The sequence below is a fragment of the Protopterus annectens genome, chromosome 6.part0 (genome assembly GCF_019279795.1).
Source record: "Protopterus annectens isolate FY-2018-M chromosome 6.part0, PAN1.0, whole genome shotgun sequence".
Classification (NCBI taxonomy): Eukaryota; Metazoa; Chordata; order Ceratodontiformes; family Protopteridae; genus Protopterus; species Protopterus annectens.
This window is the reverse complement of record NC_056737.1, coordinates 1,835,531,214-1,835,548,220: the sequence shown is the minus strand read 5'-3', so window position 1 is coordinate 1,835,548,220 and position 17,007 is coordinate 1,835,531,214.

Here is a 17,007-nt window from a genome sequence, read left to right as displayed (position 1 = left end):
AACAAGTTTATTGACAGAGAATGTCTGTTACACAAGCATCCACCTACAAAAAATGTTTCTCATGCATATTTCATGTCTAATCTTGTTACTATAATTAGACAGACACCTCAAGTTAAAAACTATAAGAACACACAGAAAAGGGAGGATTGAACCCACAAAAATTATCACAATGTGAGCACATGGCCTTAATACCTTAAGCACTTCTTCAAGTATATGGCAGGATGCACATACACAGACACACACAGACACACACACACACACACACACACACACACACACACACACACACACACACACACACACACACACACACACACACAACATTCAACAGCCATACTGCTACCTTTGACCTATGGAAGTTAGCACGGAGGTTGGCAGTTATGTTTAAAAAGTGTACAGTATGAAACTGCATCTAGACTACCTGAACAGATACTTTATACTTGCTTCAGAATGTACAGCTTTTAATATACTTACCCCAGCTCTCTCTTATGAGCTCTAATCTCCTCCTCTGTAGCTGCCAATTTTCTGCAATCTCTTTAGGAGTTACAGTGAGAAAAACTTTAGTGTGTTAGATCAGGATGCATGGACTGCCAAGCTGAATGTGTAGTTGACATAATTTTTATATACAGTACATTGGTGATGCCTACTGTCTAATGTCTTCCTCTCGGCAACCTAGGAGGTCAGATTACAGTGCATCATGTCACTATAATGGTGATGGTACTGCTCCCTTATGTGTGGGATGCCAGTGGCAGGGGTGGCAGCCTGGGCTAAATTATTCTGGGCTTCAGTCTTACACTGAGGCCTTTGATAGTCCCCCCTGCAGGAGCCTCTAACTATAATCCTTATGAAGGAAGTGTAGAAAGGTTTTTGTCTCCTCCACACACCATCTGGGCTCTCTAAAATGAGCAATACCATCTCCTTCTTCAGCCATGATGCCTCACCATGAAGAATCAGGGGAAAAATGGCAGAAAACTCATGCCTAAAATGAATCTTGTGTGTGCCATCTGCCACACAATGATGGGGATCGACGGGCAGTTGATTTGTGTGGTAGATTGCAGGACAGGTGAAAGTAAGTGCTGTATTATAATGACTCACAATGGCATTGTGTTAAACGTGGCAGCCCTGTATCCCTGTATCTGCTGTTAAGACAGCAGGCACCACATTCGCTCCATTTGCATTAGATGAGATGTGGAATTACACAGTTCCCTTTAAACACATGGCATGGTGGACCTTATATGCACAGTGCTGTCTGCAAGGACACGGGTGTGTGCATGTTACTGAGCTCAATTCAGTGTGATTTTTTTTTAAATAAGAAACATCTTTATTAAATTATCATTTATGACACAGGCAATCATACATTTATATAAATGAAAACAAGCATTATTGACATAATCCAAGTTGCAAGCACTTTACATCACAAACCACACTGACACAGTTTTAGTTGCAAACATTATACATCACTTATAATCTACACAATCATTGTCAGTCAAGCATTACATAAATCATTCAGATCCTGCCTTCTTTTAAACCTCATTCCTCCCCTGTATGTATTGTTCCCACAATTCCCATTTTTAACTATGTAATTTGCTCCTACCCTTTTCTAAAGATCCCAGTTGCAGTTGTTCTATCTCTGTTACTATATTCACTACTTCTAGTACAGTTGGATTAGACTTTGATTTCCATTTTCTAGTAATTGCTTTTTTGGCTGCCACCATAATTAGACTCAGCAAGGCCTTATTATGTCTGGCAATTCCGATTCTGTATCATAGATCAAAAAAATCATTTCCCTAGTTACACCAATTTGTTCACCCAGTATATCTAATAGAGTAGTCTGCAGGGAAATTTTAACATTTGCCAACTCCTTACACTCCCAGAAAATATGTACCCAATTACATTTTTCATCCCCATCACACATTCAACATTTGTTATCTACCTGAGGGAAAATTCTCTGTTCTCTACTTGAGGTATAACAATATCTATGCAAACATTTCCAAACAAAAATCCAAAATCTTCTAGATTTTGTTGTATATTTGGGAGATATACATAAATCCCTCCCATTGTTTTTTTGTGAATTACTTATCCAATCTCTCTTTCCAATCCTTTCTAACCTCCTTTGATTGATTCTTATAGTTATCATGCAATATTTTATATGCTCTATTAATTATTCCTTTTTAACAGCAGCTTCTGTTCTAGATTCTACTACAAACTCTACCAGTGCTGGTCTTTCATTTAGACCGCCTCCCTCTGTTTCCTTCTCTTTGCCTATACTCCGATATCAGTCTTTGATAGGGAAGACAATCTCTAACCTGCAGTCCAAATAAATTCTTGGTATTTTCCCATTCTATTACCTTTCCCTCTCTGGCTATTTGTTCCCAATACTTTGGTTCATTTGCCATTTTTCTCCAACAAACTCCAGCCCCCTCTTGCCTATTGTCTGCATCCCTAATTACAATCATCCCTATTGACAGAATCTCTCTTCTCCATTCCAGTGTTAGCTTAGTTCTTATAATACTTTCTGCTACTTTATGAATATAATATTATGTATGATTATTATTATCCACCTTAAAGGAATTCAGTGTGATTTTTAGCAGGTTTTCTCAATGCACAAATTAAGATATTTGAAAACACTAATGAGATGAGCCCTAATTAGCATAGTCAGTATGTCCAGACAGGTGAATCTGTTAGATAAAAGCTCAAGGGGGGGTTCTGAGCCACATATTGCTATGGAAGAACTTGTAGAGTAGCAACTTCCGAACCTACAACAACTATACCTGAGAGGAATTGTTAGGAAAAGTAATGCTGTACTTATACAAGGTAAGTGCTACTGTTTAAAAGTACATTTTGTGAAGTATGGTTGCTTTTAACTGATATTGCATTTGTTGACATAATTTTCAACAAGTATGTCACTCACACCTCTCAACCTCTTAGCCCAAGAAATCTGGACAAAGTATTTTTTGAAGGATATCAAATCTGAAGCTCAGACGTGTGTCATTATTAGTTACTTCAGTCCTCAATGATTTGACGGAATTCCGCACATTTTATGAGCAGCAGACCAAAAATATTAGGAGAAAATATGGACATTCTTTGAAAATCTGAGCAGTTGAGAGCTATGCGCTCACTACATTTAAGTATTTTGGAAAGATGTATTGAGAGAGGGCCTGCAAGGGGAAGGAAATTGTTGGGCTGAAGGAACGTTAAGTGTAATGGAAGACACACCCATTTGTGTATACTCAGACAACAGTTCAACCCACTGTCTGGCCTTGTGATACAATTATCACTAAAACAAAAATAATAAATCATCTACTGTATGCATCACCCATAGCTGTCATTTGTCAAAATAATTTTAACACAGAGAGAAAACAGTCATGTCACCTTGCAGTGTTATAGATATCATTTTGTGGTGGACATTTGCTCAGGAAATTATGTGTCTGACATCACTTAAAGAATGTGTATAGAGATATATAACTATCACTCACACATGCAGCATGAAGTATGGTCAAGGGGAAGACTGGCGGTGTAAGGATGTGACAAAGACACTCACAGAGATGTTAATTCTACTGTTTCTATACCTACAAAGCAATGCCTAAAAACAGGGGAAGTAGATAACATACTGCAGACTCTATGGTGAAAATACAACACATACATCAAAGTTCTTTGTTGCAGAGAATGAAGTGCTGCTCCAGGCCCTCCATCTTCATAATAACAACTCTTTGGCCTGCATGCTGCTGGCAAGGTCTACTGGAACCATGCCTGATGAGATGTGACAGGAGCGAATGTGGTTGGTGGCCACAACCATAGATATGAGAAGGTGTACCTCAGGGTCATAAACATGACATTTGCTGTCAAACTAAGAGCTGAACACGTGGCACAGGAAGGTAGGTTAGTGGGTGGGGAGACTATCAGGTGAAGTACTTCTCATGAAGCCCAAAGAGTTTCTGGCTTCTTTCACAGTCAGTAGCACCTCTACATGGTCCCATAGTGGAGTGCTGGATATTGGGGTGGATCTTGAGTAGCCAACAAGACAATCTACTGGAGATGACCTAGTTATGTAGACCTCTTTTTCAGTAAGAATATTCTTGTGCCCCCGTTTTTGCCAATCTTGTCATGTTGGAATGGGAAACAGAATATGTGTTCAAGAGCCAATTTTATTCCAATATAGCATATTATACACGATATTTGGATGATTTATTCATCTTATGGAAGGGTTCAAAAGATGAGATCAATTCTTTTATGGAATTTATTAATGGCACAACGAATTTTTTAAAGTTCATTCATAACATCAGTGAGAGTGGCATAGAATATTTGGACACATATATTAGCCATTCTGATAAGGGATTTATTCACAAATTCATAGGAAGGAAACCTTTTCAAATGACTATATTGAATTTAATAGTTATCACCCTCCCCATATATTCAGAAATGTTTACAAAGGACAATGTATTAGGGCAGCTCGTATGTCTTCTACTAGAGAATCATGAATAGGGAAGTTGACCGAATAAGTAATATGTTTAGTAATCGAGGATACCCCTCAGCCCTATTATCACATTTCCAACTATGTAAAGAATGAATGGGGTAAAAAATGTCCACCTTTATTGGGTAAGTCATTACATTTTATGAAGATTCATAATAGAAAGAAGGGATATGACGATGTAGGTATGTGTTGTAATCGAGTTTGCGTCTTGATGTATACTCCTTACACGAAGTATATTAGAGATATTTTAAGACAGCATTGGAACTTAATAACAGTAAATGATGATACAGCTTCCATTTTGGGCAATTATCCGAGCTTTGTATATAAAACAGCACCCAACATTAAAAAATTATTGGAGAAAGCTTCTAAACAAAAAAACTGTACATAATACAAAGCTCTCGATGGGAACTAGAAAATGCGGTACCTGCAAACAATGTTATGCCATAAATGAGGTAGGCAATATTAAGTTAGGAGATATCAACAAGACTAACATTAAATGCAAAGCAGGAAATTATAGCACCAAACAAGTCGTATATATTGCTACATGTTATGCCTGCAGCGCATTCTATATAGGCAAAACAGAGAGAGCCCTTAGGAAACGAGTATATGAACATATTTATAAGATAAAGATTAAAGACAATAATAATGCACTTTATAAACACATATCCATACATGGCGAATCACATGGTTTTAAATTTGCCATTATAGATCACATAGAAGTATTTACTTATGGGGGAAATTGGAAAGCACTTTTAGCCATGAAAGAAAGTAAGTGGCAAATTTTGACAGATGCCATTAGGTCACCTGGCATAAATGAAAATATAAGTATTAAACCATTTTTAATCATGGCATAGATATATCATGGATATTGCCATTGTATTTTGATTCTTGTTGACTTGTTACAATTTATGAGCACTAGTCATGCAAGTTTTACCATTTCACTATTACATATATTTGGAGTATGTTTTAAGATGAAGTTAGTACGTGCAGAGTGTTTTTTATTTACTATAACAATTTTTATTTATTTACATTGTTATTATATTTATATTGTCATTTATATTGTCATCTTTTATATTAGCACACTGGATCTGTTGAAATGCTTAGCTGTTTTTAGCATAGTAGTATGTATATATGGAGTTATTATGACTATGTCTCTTTAAGAGCTCCATTTCCTTTTGAATTTTTGGCGCCAAAAAGGTTATTTAAATGTGAACTGGAAGTACTCCATTTTGGTTCTGAGGAAGTCTGATTTTTAATAGATGAAAGTGCTAAACCTTATTTTTAATAAAAGATTTGTATGGAAAATGATTTCTGGGTGAGTGTTTGGAGCATGGGTAGTGTCCAAGAAGCATTTGTTAGAGTGGAATTGTCAGTGTTTTGTACTATGGTGGCATCTGTGGTTGCTATATTTAAGTCACTGATAAATAAGTTAAAGAGTAGTACTTATAGGATGGACCTTGTGGGACTGCAATGGATATAGGAAGGAAAGAGGAAAAATATCTTGCCATGTCACTGCTTGGGACCTATTAGTGAGGTAACTGGGAAACCAGTTAAGTCAGGAGGGTGACATCCCATAGGAAAAGAGTTTAGTTAGGAGAATTTGATGATTAATTGTGTTAAATACCTTGGGCAGATCCAAAAATAGGGCTGAGATTAGATGACCTGAATTTCTATTGTGATTTATTGTATCTGTGTCACTAGTAGGTCACTAAAATGTTCCTTTAGCTAATATATGTAGAACCACCCATACCTAAGTATATACTATGTGAAGTATTCCATGACTACCACAGCACTTAAGGTGAAGCCAACACGTCCACAGTTTCTTGCAAGACGTCCATATCCACATGGTACCATTCCACAATGTTGGTGTCATGGAGTTCACAAAACATTAAGATAAGTTGGATGACACAGCACCACCAGGGGTGGCATTGCACACAGCTGGGCAAAGCAGTGGCAATATGAAGCTCTTGTAGATACACATTACTAATTCTGCAGCAACCCTTAACATTCTTTCTCAACTCCCTTAGTCTGAATGCAGCCATCTGAATTCAAACACATAGCGGCCACCACCCTGTTGTTAGGCATTTATACATTTCTGAATTATGCCACCATTTTGTTTTGCCTCATTTACATACCCTGAGATGTTAATTGTAATAATGGAGCTCATTATACATCCATTAGCATATATTATGCCCAAACATGCTGCTCAGCCTTCCCAGCTTGTTGTCAATGTGTTTCTGAACCACATACACTCTGTGGGTATCCACTCATCACACAAATTATCTTAGCATGATGTGGGAAAGTTTTCTGAATCTATCTCATAGAATGAATGGATTTTATGTAGCTTGGATTTGTTTTTTTAAAGGCAGTATTTCACCACCTCTTAGCAAAATGAAAGATAAAATGCACAGTAATAACATCTGGAGACTGGATTTGTAAATTAAATGCCTTAAACTTTTATTTTTTTCCTGTCAACCTAGCCCAGTGGAATATACAAGTATTAACAAAAGTTATGCAGTATTTAGTGAGGATTAATAAAGTCAACAGTTGTTTAAATTAGCCTTGGACAGTTATTCATGATTATACATGACACCAGCAGAAGCATCTCCTTCAGTGCAAATAAAAAATAAAACTAGTAAAATGCATTGCCCTTATTTTATAGCCAGACTGTTGTATGAAAAGAGGGAAAACTGAGTGTTGTGTACCATGAAATGAGGGAGAGGGGTGCCTTTTAAATGAATGATTACATGTAATATATCAAGCCCTCTGTAAGATCCAGAAATGAAAACAAATCAGCAAATTGAACAGCAGGCATTGACTTGCTGACTACATTATAAATGTGTTGTTAAGCTGCCATATAACTTTAATAATCATTTAGCAATATTCACTAAATTCACAGTTTGAAAAATGCCCAATTTACACTTAATCCACCACTGAAGGCAAGTATGGAACAAGTACGTGGGCATATAGTGCAAGAAAGGTGAAAGTGGTTAGTATTACTGAAAACATAGATGGCTTAGATTGCTTTACACTGGAAGCTGCAAGCCTGATATAAAACCATCTGAAATATGTGACAAGGTGGAACAGCTGAAGGCTGGATTAAAAAATGAGAAGGTTAGGAGCTGCTCAGAAATGCTGCATGTAGCAGGACAAACAGAGTTCAAAGCTATGGCCAGCAGTGATGGACTCCAGACTGTGGGGGAGATTTACAGAACTGTTTGGGAAGAGACAAAGTCTCTCATCAGCATGATGGAGGTGGTTAAAGGCAGAGTTCTAGTGACTTCCATGGAGGAGTGGCAGGGAAACCTGCTGCTCTGAATTGTCAGGTGAAATGTGTACATAGGATGCATTACCCTTCTAGGGATCATCAGAGACCCAGGTGCTTATTATTTAAATGTCAAGGCCATAAGGTTAAAATAGGGTCTGGAAATTGCAGTCCACAAATTTAAATGAGAGAACAACTACCAACAGGAGGTTCTGTGGTGTCTTTTTGACCAGCATGCTGCATATTAGAAGACAGGGGGAATGTATAAAACTGTTCTATCCAGCGGTGTTGAGGTTCATGAGAAGCACAGGAGGTTAGTGGGAACAGGTAGTGACTGAACTGTAGGTATTCCCTGAAAATACTGATTCCAGATGGCAAAATCAGTATGGATCTGTCTGGAAACAGTAGCCAACATGGTGAAGTGTATAGCCACTGGATAATGGATCAGTTTATCACAGACTGTGCTTAGTACCACTATCCATCATTGATAGGGAAACATGCACAAACCTCAACATATCCTTCTTTGCTCTATCCTGTGGTTATTTGTATGCAAAGTATATGGGCTAATAACTACTATGTGAATGTATAGCTAGACCTTGTATGATCCTCAGAGATCAATAGCCTAGTAAGTACCTATGAACCTAAGAAGGGGAACCTAGATGTTTCAGAGCCTAATAGTGACAATATCCAAAAACGGATCTTCTCATTGGAAAATACATAGAGAGAGATACTCAGTAGATTACTTGGATATCTTCTAGGATGTTCCTGCGCATAATTATAAAAGAAAAAGATGGCTGGTAAAGGGAAGAGAAGAAAATGGAGGTTGAAGGTCCCAAGTGGAGCATTTATGAAGGCAAATGATCGGTCAGAGATAGTACTAACATAACCTGTTGGGTCTACACACAGCTCTTATGAAGAGCAAATGATTGGTCAGAGATAGTACTAACATAACCTGTTGGGTCTACACACAGCTATTATGAAAAGCAGATGTTGCACATTAGAACAAATTTCCTGTGGGAAAAGAAAGAGAGGGGCTGAGAGTAAATTATGTTACTAGTGTGTCCACATCCTGGCTGAACTGCTGCTGTTGTCTTTGTCATCATCTCCCCATTCATGTGTTGTCTGTTATGTCAGTGAGGAGGTGATCAGAAGATCAGATGGAGGGGAGATGACAGACTGATGTGGGTCATTGGTAGAGACCAGAGCGGTGAGCTGTGCAAGTCTGATGAAAGATTATAATGAATGATCTTTAGACAGAGTGAAGGCACTTGGAGAGAGGATATACATACACTTTTAAAATCATGTCTGAAGGAGAATCCATTATACAACTGCTCAAACTATATGCACTATTTATACATGAACTGTATAAAACATGCATGGAGGTCCCTGCATGGTTCCTGAATGTTGGAGTGCAGTAATGCCAGTTATTCTTTACGTGACATAAGTGGAAAAATCAAGGATCCTGTGTAGCCCACTGTGGGAGATTTATGCTATCAGTGAGAGCTGTGTAGTTGCAATCATGGAGTGGTTCTGTAACTGGAATGGAGAATTTGCAGAGGGTTAACTGCTTAATGTTATCTCTGTATTAGTGCATTTGTATTCTGTGAATTAGAAGGCTTGATTTCTATGTTGAATTTCTGCTTTGTAAGACATTCTAATAAGTTAAGATCCAAGGGATGGTGTGAGAGAGGCTTCGTTGTGTGTTCCCTTGCCAGAGGTTCAGGGAGAAACACTGCAATTACAACTTGTCATGTTTGTATAACGTGATGAATAACTCACCTCGTCCCCTATTCTACAGTTTGATTAAAGGTTTAAAACATATGCCTTTTAATGTATGCATTCCTATTTTCTAATTGATGTTGAAAGTTACATGGGTGGAAGATGACAGAGGCAGCCTAAATGTCTGTTGGGTGAATAATTCAGATAGATTTCAGGTGGTTGTACAAATTGCGATGAACTCATTAACGCCTATGTGCTGTGGAATGTCTCACCTCTAGCAGCCTACACACATCTTGCATTCAAGTGCATTTTCTGAAAAATAAACTTAAAAGGCATAAGCAAAACAAATGTGGATATTTTGTGAACAGTAAAAGCTACTAAAACTGTACAAATAACAATGTTATCAATAAGAGTATTCTTTCCAGTGACGATTGTCAGTGTATTCCTAGTCTTTCCATAAATACTATATTATAATACACACAAACCCAAAATTATATTTTTTCTAAACTTTCACAAATTTTCATTTCTTGAAAACTATGCAACCTAGACATATATTGTTAGCACTTTTTGTGAGGCAGAGATGAGCTTCCACATGACAGCAAGAAATTCCTGTATAACTGCATGTTTATTAAGATAGTTACATAAATATGAAAACATTTATTTAAATGTATAATTAGCAATACAAATAATACTGGATATCTCAAGATGTGCAATTTACAGTTTAAACATCAAAGACAGTTTCATCAACAACATCAAAAGTTTCACTTAATGTCATGCAACACTTTGTACGTCACTTGGTTTTTGAAGTAATAAGTACATATGTAAATATTGCTTGCTTTCATAATTATGAACAAACTAGCAATATTTCCAGTACAGTGTGATATAAACCAACATTTTCAGTGAATTGTCTTGTCTTCCACATTTAACCAAGACAGATAACACTTCCAGCCAAAACAAGTAGATCAGTAAAAACGATTTTTATTTTAATAAAAAACGAACAACTATAATAAAGTACAAGTCGATTAAGCGCTTTCATCCATTCAAATCAGGACTTCATCAAAATCACTGAGTACTTCTCCATATAAGCAATTTATACATTATAAAACTCAATTTAAATAAGTAATTAGTGGTGGTGCTGCGGTAGCATTGTCGCCTCACAGTAAGACGTTGTCCTGTTCGATTCTCAGCTAGAACGTCTTCTGTGTGGAGACATGCATGAATGGGCATACCTTCAGTGAAGGTTGTGCATCAGGGCCGGCAACTCGGCATGTAAAAATCTACTGCCAATCATTAGCGGACCGGAGTTCCACTGTGGCGACCCCTAACCGGGAAAAGACAAAAGACACAACACAAAAACAACTTAATTAAATTAATCTTAATTGAAAAGTAACTTAAAACCAAGTAATTTAAAAACTTTTTAAGTGCTTTAAAAACTTTTAAAAAAATCATATGTAGAGTCACCACTTATTTGCCCAATTGTTTAAAATGGGTTGCAGTGAAATATTCTCATTAATACCAGATTACTATATGGCATGTAACTGTAATTGCCAAACAACTTCTCTTTCCCCAGCTTCCCGATTATATCACCTCCTTTTGGGTTATTTTTCACTTGTTCTAAAATACCAAACTTAAACCTTTCAGAATTCTGACACTGTCTGGAATGCATGTATAACATTATTTTCATTGTTTTGCTTTATTTGATAAAGGTGTTCATAAATTCTTTTCCACAGGGCTCTCTCAGTTTGCCTACATAAAAAGATGGACAAGATGAACACTTAGCTAAATAGGATTATAGGGTCATAAGAAGTTACTAATTTATTGGCCCTGAGGCCATTATAAGCCTAGCCAAGACTTTAGCCCATGTTTAGACAAGTCAGCACCCAATGCCCCTGCCCAGCAGGGACACAGGTGGAATCTCAGGGATGTATTTTCTGTTTCTTATCTAGTTATCCAGGTTGTGCTTAAAAAGGGGTAAAGAGGTACTCTGCTTGAGGTGGAGAGGGAGTCTATTTCACAGATGAGGGAGTCTCTGGGGCACAAATATGTCCTGCCAACAAGTCCTATTGATGTTACAGACCAGCTTAAGGCCTCACGTGCCGGTTATTTGAGTAGAACTTGACTTGTGGATATGCAGCATTGCTATCAAGGTGGGGTCTGTGATCGCCTTGTGTGGCAGAAAGAGGTCATCTCTGCAGAGTCTGTATGAAACTGAGCAGAGGGATAGGACTTTTAGCCTATCTGTGTATGGTAGATTTTTGAGGCCCTGGATTCTCCTGGTGAGGAACCTCTATGGTCTCTCCAGCAACTGCATGTGCTTTGCAAGGTACATGCCGAATGGGGCGTTGTACTCAATAACAGGCCTTGTAAGGGAAGAATACAGGGATTTTATGACCTCTTTGTCCCTGGATGAGATACCCTTAGTTATGAGAGGGGGCCATGTAGAAAGCTTTCCGTACAACAGAAGAAACATGGTGGTCAAAAGTCAGGTTGCTATCAATCTGGGGCCCAAATCCCTCACAACTGATTACATGCATAGGACATTGCTATAATTGTGATAATTTGTGGGGATGTCACTCTCCCCAAAGGGGATGATGTTGCATGTTTTTGGAATTCAGCTTGAAGCCATATTTCTGGCACCAGTCATTTGTTTGGGTGAGACCCTCTTGGAGGATGTCCACATCACCTGAGGAATTGATGTCAGCATCCAGCTTGCGGTCATCTGTAAACTTGGTCAGCCATACCCCAGTGGTTTTGGCCTGTACCTCAGAAAAGTATATCCCAAATAACAGAGGCCCCAAGACTGAACTCTGTGGTACACCACTCATTACAGGTCTACTGCTTGAGGTGGCTTCCCCTATTTTGACTAGGTGGGTTCTATCAGTGAGCCAGTTAGCTACCCATCTGGTAACATACAGCTCGATGCCAAGTTGAGAGAGTTTATCTATTGTGCCCGAGTGGGGAATAGTGTCAAAGGCTTTGGCCAGGTCAAGGTAGGCAGTGTGCACCATCTTCCCTCATCCATGGCTTTGGTGACTGTCTCAAAGAAGTCATCCAAATTTAACAGACATGACCTCTCCTTGACAAAGCTAAATTGTGTGTGATTGAGTGTTTGGAAGTTGCCAATGTCCTTATTAATGAAGTCCATGATAATCTATTCCATGGCCTTCCAGATCAGGCTAGTTAGGCTAATGTGTCTATAATTTCCCCGATCGGTGGACGTTCCACCTTTGTGCAAAGAGATGACAGTGGCTTCCTCCACTCAGCTGGGACAAAGCCAGTACTCAGGCTTTGGTTGAATAGGGTGCCTAATAATACTGCAAGGTCCTGCCTGTGTTCATGTAGGATGCAGCCTGAGATATTATCGGGTCCCATGGAGGCTGTATTTTTTGTCTTTGAGAGAGCAGTGATGACCTGTTCCCTAGATATAAGAGAAAGGGGATAGGGGAATGTCCTGATTTACTGATTGGTGGGACAGAGGGGTGAAGTTTTTGCTGAATCTGTCAGCCAGCAAGTTTGCTATATCTACAGCATTTGTATATGTGGTGTCTTTGACCACCAGTTCTGAACAGGTCTGTGTGCTTCCTTTGAGATTGTGGACATATGTGAAGAAGGCCTTATGATTGTCTCTAGAAGATGTGGCCAATTTGAACTCAAAGTTTGCTTTGGAGGATTTTACTAGTACTCTTACTTGCTTGTTCAGGCTAAGGAGAGATTGCTTCCAATTGGGCACCTGCTCCTTCGTGGTCCTGGACAGCAATTTTTTTCCTTTTGTTATAGAGTTTATTTATTGCAGATGTCCACCAGATAGGTTTCCTTGTTTTGGATAATTTAGTCCTGTCGGGTACTCCTGATTTCATGCATCTATATAAATGCTTGTATAGTGCTTTGGTATAGTTTTGGATACTAGTGCCAGTTCCTAGAGAGGGGGAGGGGGCTGTAAAACTGTTTATACCATCCTTCAGGAGGCTATCAGCTTTGGAGAAGTTTTTTTGTTTGCTAGAGGGGCTCAGAGTAGATGGTAACTTCAAAAGTGACTGCTTTATGGTCTGATCTTACCAGGGAGGATGATATTGCAGGGATGCTGGTTAATACCAAGTCCAGGATATTATCACCTCTTGTGGGGGTATCGACTAGCTGTTCCAAAGCATTTGCATTGACAAAATCAAGGAATCTCTAGGCATTTGTGTTCTGGCATGAGTAGTTTTTCCAGTCTATGTTTGGGTAGTTAAAGTTACCCAGGATCAGGGTAAAGAGTTGAATCTTGATAGATTCAAAGAGGACTAGATAGGTGGATTGGGCATCTTGAGTCAGATTTGGGAGGCGGTAGCTAGCTATGATTTGTATAGGGGTCTTGTCAATGGTTAACTGCACCTGGAGTATCTCCTTTGTGTCATACTGTTTGACCAACTTGCAGGTGTGTATGTCTTTAATATATATTGAAACTCCACCTCCTTTGGCTTTACTGCCCACAGTTTGGGGCCTAAATGTATGATAGGATGAGTAACCAGGTAAGGCTGGGGTGCTCTCTGCAGCTTTGAACCAGGTTTCTGTGACTGTGCAGATGTCTGTATTTTCCAGGGTTAAGAAAGCTTGCAATGAGTGCAGTTTCATGTTTCAGCTCCTAGCGTTTAGCAGCATGACCTTTACTTTGCATTTTGTTGAAATTTTTATGTAGGTAGTTTTAACCTTATCACTTTTTCTAAAAAGGCACTATGGGGGAGGCAAGAGCCTTTGCCAGAAGCCTGAAGCCCAAGTGAGACAGATGCAGGCCATCTCTGACAAAGCATCATGGTCTGTTGATCATATCTTCCTAAGCTGTCAGGTACTGGATCCCCCTGGAATGACACCAGAAACTAAGCCAATTGTTAAAGTCAATCATTTTCTGTTTGTATTAAGGCATCATTCTGGGTGACGGTAGAAAGCTGCTTAAGGCTAGGGACATACCCACCTGGGACACATTCATTGAGTTCAATCATGTCTCTCTTGATATAGTCCAGGGAAGTATGTCTCAAGTCATTCACGCCAACATGGACTATGACAGAGTCATAACACTACCTGTTGTTGAGAGACTTGAGTGCATATGTGATATGGTGGATTCTGGCCCCTGACAGACAACTAACCATGACTTTCTCCTTATCCAGCCTGGTGAGTGACACATCTGTGTGTCTCACAATGGAAACTCCCATGACTATTATGTTGGGTTTATGGTCAAGCCTTAGTGGCCGTGAGACACAGGTGTGTGAACTATGCATGGTATGTGGTGTGGAGGGCTGTGGAGATTGCATGTGTTTTTGCCTCGAAGGTCTCCTTTGTTTGGGTATGTTTTTGTTGAGGATCTCTGCATATGTGGGTGTGTGTTGTGTAGGTATGGGTGGTGTTTGAGGTGAAGTAACTGTGTTGACAACCTTCTCAGTGCCAGATATACTGGTTTGTGAGGGAGAGAGCATAGAGTCTAGGTTCCTAATGTAACTGCATCTCTCGCAAATTGTGTTCTTGGGTGGTAGTAGTAGAAGATGGTTGCCTGTGTACATGAGGCAGTTGCTACACTGTCTCAGGATGTCCATATCAACAAGACTGGCAGGAGAAACTGTAGGAAATTGTCCATCCATATTTGTCAGAATCTGAGGGAGAAAGGCCATGGAGAGCTAAGGAGTAGGCTTAAAGCCCAAGTGCTTAAACCAATACTAAGAGGCTTAGAATAACACAATTTAAGCAGGCTATAAACAATAATAAATAATAATAAATGCAATAGAAAAGATGCAATTGAACACTTTAGAGATCAGGCAGCAGGTAGTAGCAGAAAAAGATGACGTAATTGAGTAGGAGGAGGAAATACAAATACAGTAAAGTGGAAAGGGAGAGAGGAGGAACAGAAGATAATTAGATTAAGGAAATAAGGGGTTTGGCCTTCCCATATGATCTCTGTATTACATAGAATGAGCTAATGAGATGGAACTGGGAGGAGTGTCCCAGATCAAATTTACTGTAGTGGCAGACAACAGTAAAAGCCACCAACTTTATGAATGCAACAGCAGTTGGGTGGGATAAAAACAAAAATTCAACCAGAGGTCAGCAAATATATAAATGCAGACACAGAAAAGTAAATAATTCAGTCAAGCAAATAAAAAACAGTGCAGTACTGTTAAGCAAATAAATAAAACAAGTGCAGTACCATTAAGCAAATAAATAAAAACAGTACAGTACTGATAAGAAACACTGAACAGTTAGACAAAATGTAAAATATACTTATGTCGGCTCTGTAATTCCAGATTTTTTAAGAAACACTCTCAGGCAGGCACAATTGAGCTTCTAGCAAGATGAGCCCACTCCACCCACCTAGCAGTTTGCTCTCTTAAAATAAATTTAGGAACTAATAGGGTTTTCTAAAACCAGAGTCAAAGCCTCAAACATATAAATACACTGGGCACAAGATGCACATTTAATTGTTCCTTTGTGTTGATTCTTTTGGTGCTCTTGTGCCCAATCTTTTCCTTCAAATTGAGTTTCAAATTAAACCCTGTTTTAAATGTAAAATGAGATTCAGTTCCTAGAAATTGAAATATATCTAGACTCAGCCTTAAAATATTCCAATTTCGCCTAACTATTGATTTTATTTTGTGTGCTTGAGGCCCATATTTCACAACTAACCCCCTTTCAAAATTAATATCTTTGGGAGTGTTGTCATTACTAATTAAACCCACTCCTAAAAGTGGTTTATATTTCATCCCCCATTGAGTTTGTACAAACATCCTCAACTCTTCTACTAACTGTGGGGGGTATTCCTGAGCCAGAAATAAATTAGCTACCTCCTTTAATTCATTAAAAATGTCTTCTTCATAGGAGGTCATTTTAATGACTTGAATAAATTGTCTTTTTAATACACTCTTTTTCTGACTAAGAGGGTCGCAGCTGGAGTAATCCAAGCATGAGTTACTAAAGGTAGATTTTCTATAAACTGTAGATTTAAACCCTAAGGAGGTGTGTTTAATTAGGGTATCAAGGTAGTTGATTTCATATTTATTATATACATAAGTAAACCTTAAAAAACTTGATGGATTATTTAAATAAGTTAAATAATCTCTAATTTTATTTTCTGCTCCTTTCCAAGAATAAATAAATCATCAAGGAACCTAAAATATAATTTTATATTTTTCTGAAATTCACAGTTAAATAGAAAGTTCCTTTCCCAATCAGGAAGAACAAGATTAGCATAAATCAGGGCACAGGAGGCCCCATAGATATACCTTTTCTTTTCTTAAAAATTTCTCCTTCAAAGTAAATAAAGATACAATCCAATACAATAGCCATTAATTGACAAATAAGGCTTTTTTATCAGAATTAAAATTGGTATAACTATTAATACTGTTGCAAAACTATTCAAGGCCCTCGTCTCTTGGAATGGTAGTAAATAAGTCAATTATATCAGTTGTTAACAATATATCTTCCATGGACCATAAATCATTTTTGAGCCTATCTAAAAAAGTCCCACGAGTCAGTTAAAAGGTAGGGGATTTTTTATAGATAGGTTTTATCTATACGGACCCCAATGGGG